We start from the raw sequence: 7,133 nt of genomic DNA, 5'->3' as shown, positions 1-7,133 counted from the left end.
GGCAAGAGCCACCCATCTCTCCCAGACGGCACGGGAGTGTGGGAGATGCTTCCATTAGGGCAGAACAGCACTTATTTGGGGTGGAATGTTTTCTTTAGATGAGCCAGTCTCTCTCCTTGCAACTTCTCCATCCTGGTCTTAATTCTACGTGCCCGTGACCACAGAAAAGCAGACGATGCCCTTTCTCAAGGTGTCTTCAGAGAATGTCCAGGCAGCTCCCATTGTCCCATGACCCGGAGAGGGATGGGTGCATATCACCCCACCCCCAGCCCCGAGGAGGGAGCCCAGGGACACTGGGCCGCCCCAGGGGTCATGGGAAGCACTGAGCGTTTGGGGGTGAGTGGTGTTGGCAGGACAGGGAGGCAGCTGGAGACGAGGGACTGAGGCTTAGAGCTGCTTCCAGGTCACTGAGAATGATTCCCACGCCCCGTGTATGTCCATGACATCAGCTCCTCACTTGCCCTCCCGGGACCTTAATTCTCATCAGTTAAATGTGGCCACATTAGGCCTCCTGAAACCCCATCCACCTGGGAGCCCGATGACATCATGCTCCTACGGGGCCTCCCCTACCCTGCCAGCATCTGCTGCACCTGCCCCTGGGCTGAATTACCCTGTGTTATTAAGCTCCTCACACAATGGAATGAGGAACAGCTGGCGCTGCCGTCCAGACCCCGGGGCATTGAGTTTCTGCTAACCCTGCCCCCAGCCCCAGTGCCCCCAGCCTGTCTCCAGCCTCCGCCTGGGAACAGGAAGCCCCCATTGGGAATATGCTGCTCTCTGCAAACCCACCCCCAAGGCCCAGACTCAGACATGCTGGAAATTTAGGCTCAGAACCTGGACACAGCCACGGGTGCCCACCAGATCCCCAGCCCGAGCCACCCACGGGAGATGGTGGGGTCATGGCCAACGGGCCTGCCTAGTCGGAACACTTTCCTGGGGCACCCATGGAGCCTGGTGCTCTGAGGCTGGGCATCCCTCACAGAGCACTCTGGGCATCCCCAGTGCCCGGTCCTGCTGGGCTCTGGTGGATGCTTCACTCCACACTGGTGGTCCGGGAGAAGAGAGAGAAGGGGCGAGTGGGGAGCCCCAGAGGCGTCTCGAGATGAACCTCAGGTTTCGGATTCCTCGCCGGTAATCTCACTTTACACTTCCTCCAATATTCACAAACCCTGACGAGGGCCTGAATGCTGCCCCCTCACCACCAAAGGGCTCACACTTCCCTCCCCCACGGGCCTCATCCAAACCCATCCTCTGAGGATGTCTGGTAACAGAAAGCGAGGCAGTGAGAGGGGAGACCCAGGGCAGGGAGGAGACGGCCTAGCCCCGGAAGGCCTGGGGCACAGCCCAGCACTTCTGTGCCCCTCTGTGAGCTGTGGGCCTCTTGGCCGGGTCCTCGGGGTCTCAGCACCTGCGGGAAGCGCAGGTGGCAATGGCACTGCCTCTCTGCCTTATTGGGGGTCTAGAGGCAAGGCCCGTGCATCCCACTGGCCCTTGGAAGCTCAGTGCCCCGGCGGGGGTGTGGGCCCTCCTGTAACAGGGCAGAGCCAGATCTGACTACATGTTGGATCTGTTCCTTTTACTTTAACCTTCGCTTTCCGCCGCTTTTGTTCACTACAAGGATCCTGTCTCTACAGAATGGCCTGCCTCTGAGAACCCCGCCCCTCTGCCTGAATGTTAAACCAAAGTGCCTTTGTTCAGGCAAACATCGGGCCCTGTCCACCTGTGGATGGCTGCAAGGAAGAAGAAATTAACACCTCCCCTCGCGAGGCTGGCCAATCCTAGGGGATATTTGCAAAACTTATGGCCTTTTTACTTTACTTCCTCATCTCCTCCCCCTCTCTGTGCTATAAGAGAAACTGGCATCCAAACCCTGATAAGATGGTTATTTTGAGTAACTTGCCATCTCGGTCCGCCTGCTTTCGGAATAAAGTCATATTCCCTGCCTCAACACCTCGTCTCCAATTTATTGGCCTGTCGTGCGGCGAGCTTGAACTCGGTAACCCTCCTGCAGGGTGGGGACCCTTTGGCGCTGTGGTCCCTGCGTGTCACAGAGCACACACGATTTGGGACAGAGTTTTCACACCAACGTTCTATGGTGGCCGACCGTCACCACCACCACCCCGACTAAAACGTCAGTCCCTGGGGAGAAGTACCCCTACTGCGAAAGGGGAGTCAGGCACCGAGGAGAAAGGCAGGTCCTGGGGGCCCCGAAAGCTCTGAACCCCGGCTCTGCCATCCACTCGCTTAGCTGTGTGTCTGCAGAAATGGAACTGAATCTCTCCGAGCGTCAGCCTCTTTGTCTCTAAAAATGAGATAATGCCCCCTTCAAAGGATGACTTGGAGAATGAGAATGCAGAAGGCAGGCTTGGAGCCCGTGGACGATGTCTGAAGGTGGTGAATCTGGATCCCACGCACCACATTGTTTCTGGGAGAGATCAATACCCTCGGCTCTGACAGCCATAGCTCTGTGACCCGTATCCCTATCTCTAGAGTAGCTGTGAATCTCTGGGATCTCCAGCCTCCGCACAAGGCGTGCAGAGAGCCAGCACTTTCCCCCGGGCAGTGGCACCTAGTGGTCAGCCTGAGGCCCCATGTGACCTACAACTCACACCGTGCCCTCCCCACACACAGGTCATCAGGGCTCCACAAGGATAGCTGAGGCTCCCTCCTGTCAGCACAGAGGAGGCCCTGGAAATCTGCAGAAATTCGCCATCCTTTCCTGAAGGAAGATGGCAGACTCTGCCCAGGCACACTGGGTTCCAGATTGAATTTCTGACTCCTGGCTCCCCAGGCAGAACTGATGCCCCATCAGAACTCAGGGAGAAGGGACTTGTCCAAAGGTCACCTCCAGGTTGCCCCCAGCCCCTTTGGGCACCCCCCACGACATTGATCACAACAGACAGTGCGGGCCAGGTGGTGACAGAAGGGTTCTGCACACGTGCAGGCAGAGAACCAGGGTGTCTTAGAGAGCTTGGGCCCCAGAACTAAGTCCCGCAGGGTGGGCGGCCTAAGCATTGATTGCTCAGGGTTCTGAAGGTGGGAAGTCTGAGATCAGGGTGCTAGCATGGTTGGGTTCTGGTTAGAACCCCCTTCTTGCTTTGCAGACAGCCATCTTCACACTCTGCCCTCACGTGGCAGAGGGGAGAGCGGGAAAGTGAGAGAGAGAGGAGCAAGCTTTCTGGTGTCTCTTCTTAGAAGGACACTAATCTGATCATGGGGGCCCCAACCTCACGACATCATCTGACCCTCATCACCCCCCAAAGGCCCCACATCCAAATACCATCCCATTGGGGTTAGGGCTTCAACACATGGATTTGGGGGATAGGAATATTCAGCCCACAGCACAGGGTTTTAGGACACCATCTGTTAACGGAACCCAGGACGGGGGTGCCTGTTGATACTAGGCATGGGGTGCAGTCCCCACGTGTTTCGCAATTCCCCTTTTAGGACACAGGGCACCATGGCATGGGCACCACAGGCCCTGGCCCTCAAGGAACTGCTGGCTGCTTTTATTCCCATCTGGTTGAGACCTGAGGTTTGGTTCTGGGATGTACAGTGTGACGATAGGCTCCTAACTCCTCCAGGTCTCCCTGATAATAATAACAGAACCCACCTCGAGACGCTGCAGTCCAGGTTAAACGAGGCTCTGCAGCGTTACGTTTCCTTCATAGTAAATAATCGAAAGCATGACATTTACCTTACATAAAAAGACGTATTACTGGGTAGAATAAAAAGCATGCTCACGCTTTTAAGGTGGACTGTGGGCATTTGAGCTCTGTGCCCACTTCCCCAGGGTGTGCAGGGGGGAGGGGCATTCGAGAACATTCTGTGCACAGCTCAGGCCTCTGTGAGGTTAGTGAGCTGCTGGGTCAGGTGCTGCAGCTGTGTCTCAGCTGCCTGGAGCTCTTGCTCACCCCTCCTCATGTCCTCATCCTGGATCCCTCCTCTGAATCAGCTCTGGGTCCCCTCCTCAGGGAATGACCTTGGCCTGGGTGTCCCCCCCACCCAGTTCTCTTGCAGATGTTGATGGAGGCCCCAGCAGCACCCCAGTCTCCTCCTCCACGAGTCTCACCCCACACCCGGGGACCTTGTGACCAAACTCAAAGTGTCCACACCCTCACCAGCCCCCATGGCTCCTTGGGACCCCACAATCCAATGACTACCACCCACGTTGGTCTGCTGAAGCCCACACTCCCTGTATCAAGGACTTGTACTGTCCTAGGCGGGTGCTGTGACCTCCCGCCCCACAGCCCAGCTGCAGAGCCCTCTACTCTGCTCGCTGGGTCCCCAGCTGCATGCTGGTACCGTCCTTCCACTGAGGTCCTGCACATCCAGGGCTGATCCAAGGGGATGGACTTTCTCCTGCTCTCGGTGTCCAGCCTACTGGTCCAACTGCACAGGAAGAGACAAAGGTGATATCCTCTACTGGGAAGGTTACTGATGAGGCTGAAGTTGATAAATCAGAGAGCAGGTGTGTCGGGGGCAGGAGGGACACAAATCAAGCGTCCAGAGGGCTTTTCCTAAAACTGGGCCTTTGGCCTGGGACCTGTGGAAGACTCAGCTTCGAGGTCTCAGGCCCAACCCAGCTCTGAACACCTACTGGGCCCAGATGCCGTGTTTCCCTCGGTTCCTAGTTCCAGGTCAGTGCTCCCAATTTTACTACGTTTAACCTGGCCTTTGGGGCAGGGAAATGTGGGTATGATGAAAAAGAGACAGCTTCTGGAGGTCTAGGGGCACACACGAGAAGGCGCTGGGAGGGTCAGAGCAAAGTCACTTCAGGGACAGCAGGATCCAGGGGGACCCACCCATCCCACACTCATCTGTGCTCATTCGGCAGCTTCTGTGCCCACCCTGGGGGACCAGCAGCCAGTGGGTCCCAGATGGGTGGGCTCTCACAGCACTGACTTCCTCGTAGGGCAGAGAGCAAATCAAAAGGCAAGTACGGAATGGGGTGATTCCTGTAGAGGAATCACTGGGATTCAGAGTGAGGAGGGGGCCTCCCTAGGGCAGCCGGTCTCTCTGAAGAGAGCTGGGAAGGGCCGAGATGCTGCCTCAGATGCTGGGAGAGGGCCTGGGGCGTCCGGAAGTGAGGGCGGTGCCGTGGTCCCAGGATGCCGTGCCCCACTGACCATGAGAGTCCAGATGCCACATCACTTTCCACAGGAATCCTCTGAAGGGCACAGCAGCACAGAGGATCCACAAGTCAGAGGGAGCAGGGGAGGGGCAGGTGAGGACAGAGGAAGGGGCCAGGAGGAAGGGAACAGGCCTCAGGCGTAAATGTGGTCATCGGGCCTCTATTTCTGTTTCTTTCTCTCCTTGTTTGTGACGGATCATTCTCTCAGGGAAGTGTTACCAAACTCAGGTTCGGCTGCTCGCTGCTCAAAAGCCAATACTGAGAGACAAGTGTTGGGTCAAAAGAAAGATAGCTTTATTAAGGAAGCCAGCAATCCTGGGGAGAAGGTGGACTCATGTCCCAAAGAACCAAATCCTCACTGTTGATCAGGGGCAAGAACTTTTAAAGGGGAGTTTCAGGGATGCAGAGGCTGGGGAGTGGCCATGTACAGAACAACTCCAAAAATCACCTTGATATTAGTCATGCAATGGTCTGATCGATGTCATATTGATGGTTTTAAGTACATTTACCCTTCAATTCCAGGGTCCCTTTGTTCCCATTTCCCTGAGGCCAGTTCTTGGCATTGTGCAAGGTGGAGTAGCTTATGTCATGGCTACAGTCTGGTGATCATGTAGTTAACTTTTTCCACCTGATAGGGGCTTCAGTATCTGCAAAATATCTCAAAGGATATAGCTCAGAATATTAACCATAGCCCTTGAGGAGGAATTAAAGGTCCTTGACTTTGTTTAATGGCTAAACTATTATTATTTTGTCTTGTTTGACTATTTTCCTTTGTGTCTGCACTTCTTCACTTCTCTGATTAAATTTATTCCCTGATAAAGTTTTTCTACAGACAAGAAGCAGGTGGAAGATATGGGAGGTGTCTGTCCTGAGACGGCCCCATAGGGTTCTGCTCCATTACAGAGGGAGTCTTTCACCCTCTTCCACAAGGCTGGAAGCCTCTCCAGGTCTACAACCTGCGGCTTTAAGACCAGAGGACAGCTGTCTTCCCTGCCAGCTCCACATAGAAATATCCCCCGGGAAGCGCTCCTGCTAGCCGCAGTGGGTCACACATCCATTCCTGGAAGGACCCATTTGCCTGTGACATCTGACTGAGGGATGTAAGTGCAGCCCCCAGCAAAAACCATGCTTCTAGACATGGGGAGAGGCAGCCCCTCAAAATAAAAGGGCTGCTTTTCTGTGAGAGGACACTGTGGAACCCCCAGAAGTCCTAAGGAAACTGAGAGCAGGGGACAGGAGCCCAGGTACCCAGGAAGATGACTTTAACAGTAGTTCAGGCTCTGTGGGTACACAGCTGTCAGTGAATTTAAATGAGAGGTGACCCAGTATATTTTCTCAGAAATAAGAGAAACAGACAGGATGAGGGAAGTGAAATAAAAAGCAAAGCAAACAGAATAGAGGAAGGGAGGAGAGCTTCGAGCCTAGAAGGCAAAGGAGAGGCACGTGGCAGACTCCAGGGTCACCGCTATTGTCATTGGGCACTCCTGCCTACTTCTATCTAATGTCAGCACCCAAATCATCAGAGGGTCTCAGCTAGTTCCCTGCCCGAGACCAGAGTGTTTCACACCCACAGAGGTCTTGCGGTCCACACCCAACGTTTCCCCTCCTGAGCGGGATGAGAAATGCACACAGCCGCCCAAACCCGTTAGCCCTTCTGGTACATTCCCAGGTGGCAGACTTGAATGCCATCCTGACTTATGAAGCTTCTGCAGAGGGTCAGCAGCTCTGGAAACAGGAACAGAACTGGCCCCGAGGAAGAAGCCTGCGAGGACAGCAGCAGTCAGGCCCTCAGGCTTTTACCACGAAGGGCTAGAATAACAGTCCCGTCCATTTTTAGAAGTCCATCAACACGTCCTGCCAAAATGAAACAAAGGACAATAATATAAAAATTCATGGCAGCAGGGTATGAAAATGAGGGTCACATGCAGTGCAGGCCACACGGGGGACCACCCACCGTCTGGTCCCAAAGTGCCCCCAGACTTCCCTCCTCGACCTCACA

The sequence above is a fragment of the Lagenorhynchus albirostris genome, chromosome 8 (genome assembly GCF_949774975.1).
Source record: "Lagenorhynchus albirostris chromosome 8, mLagAlb1.1, whole genome shotgun sequence".
NCBI classification, from domain to species: Eukaryota; Metazoa; Chordata; class Mammalia; order Artiodactyla; family Delphinidae; genus Lagenorhynchus; species Lagenorhynchus albirostris.
This window is presented reverse-complemented; position numbering follows the sequence as displayed.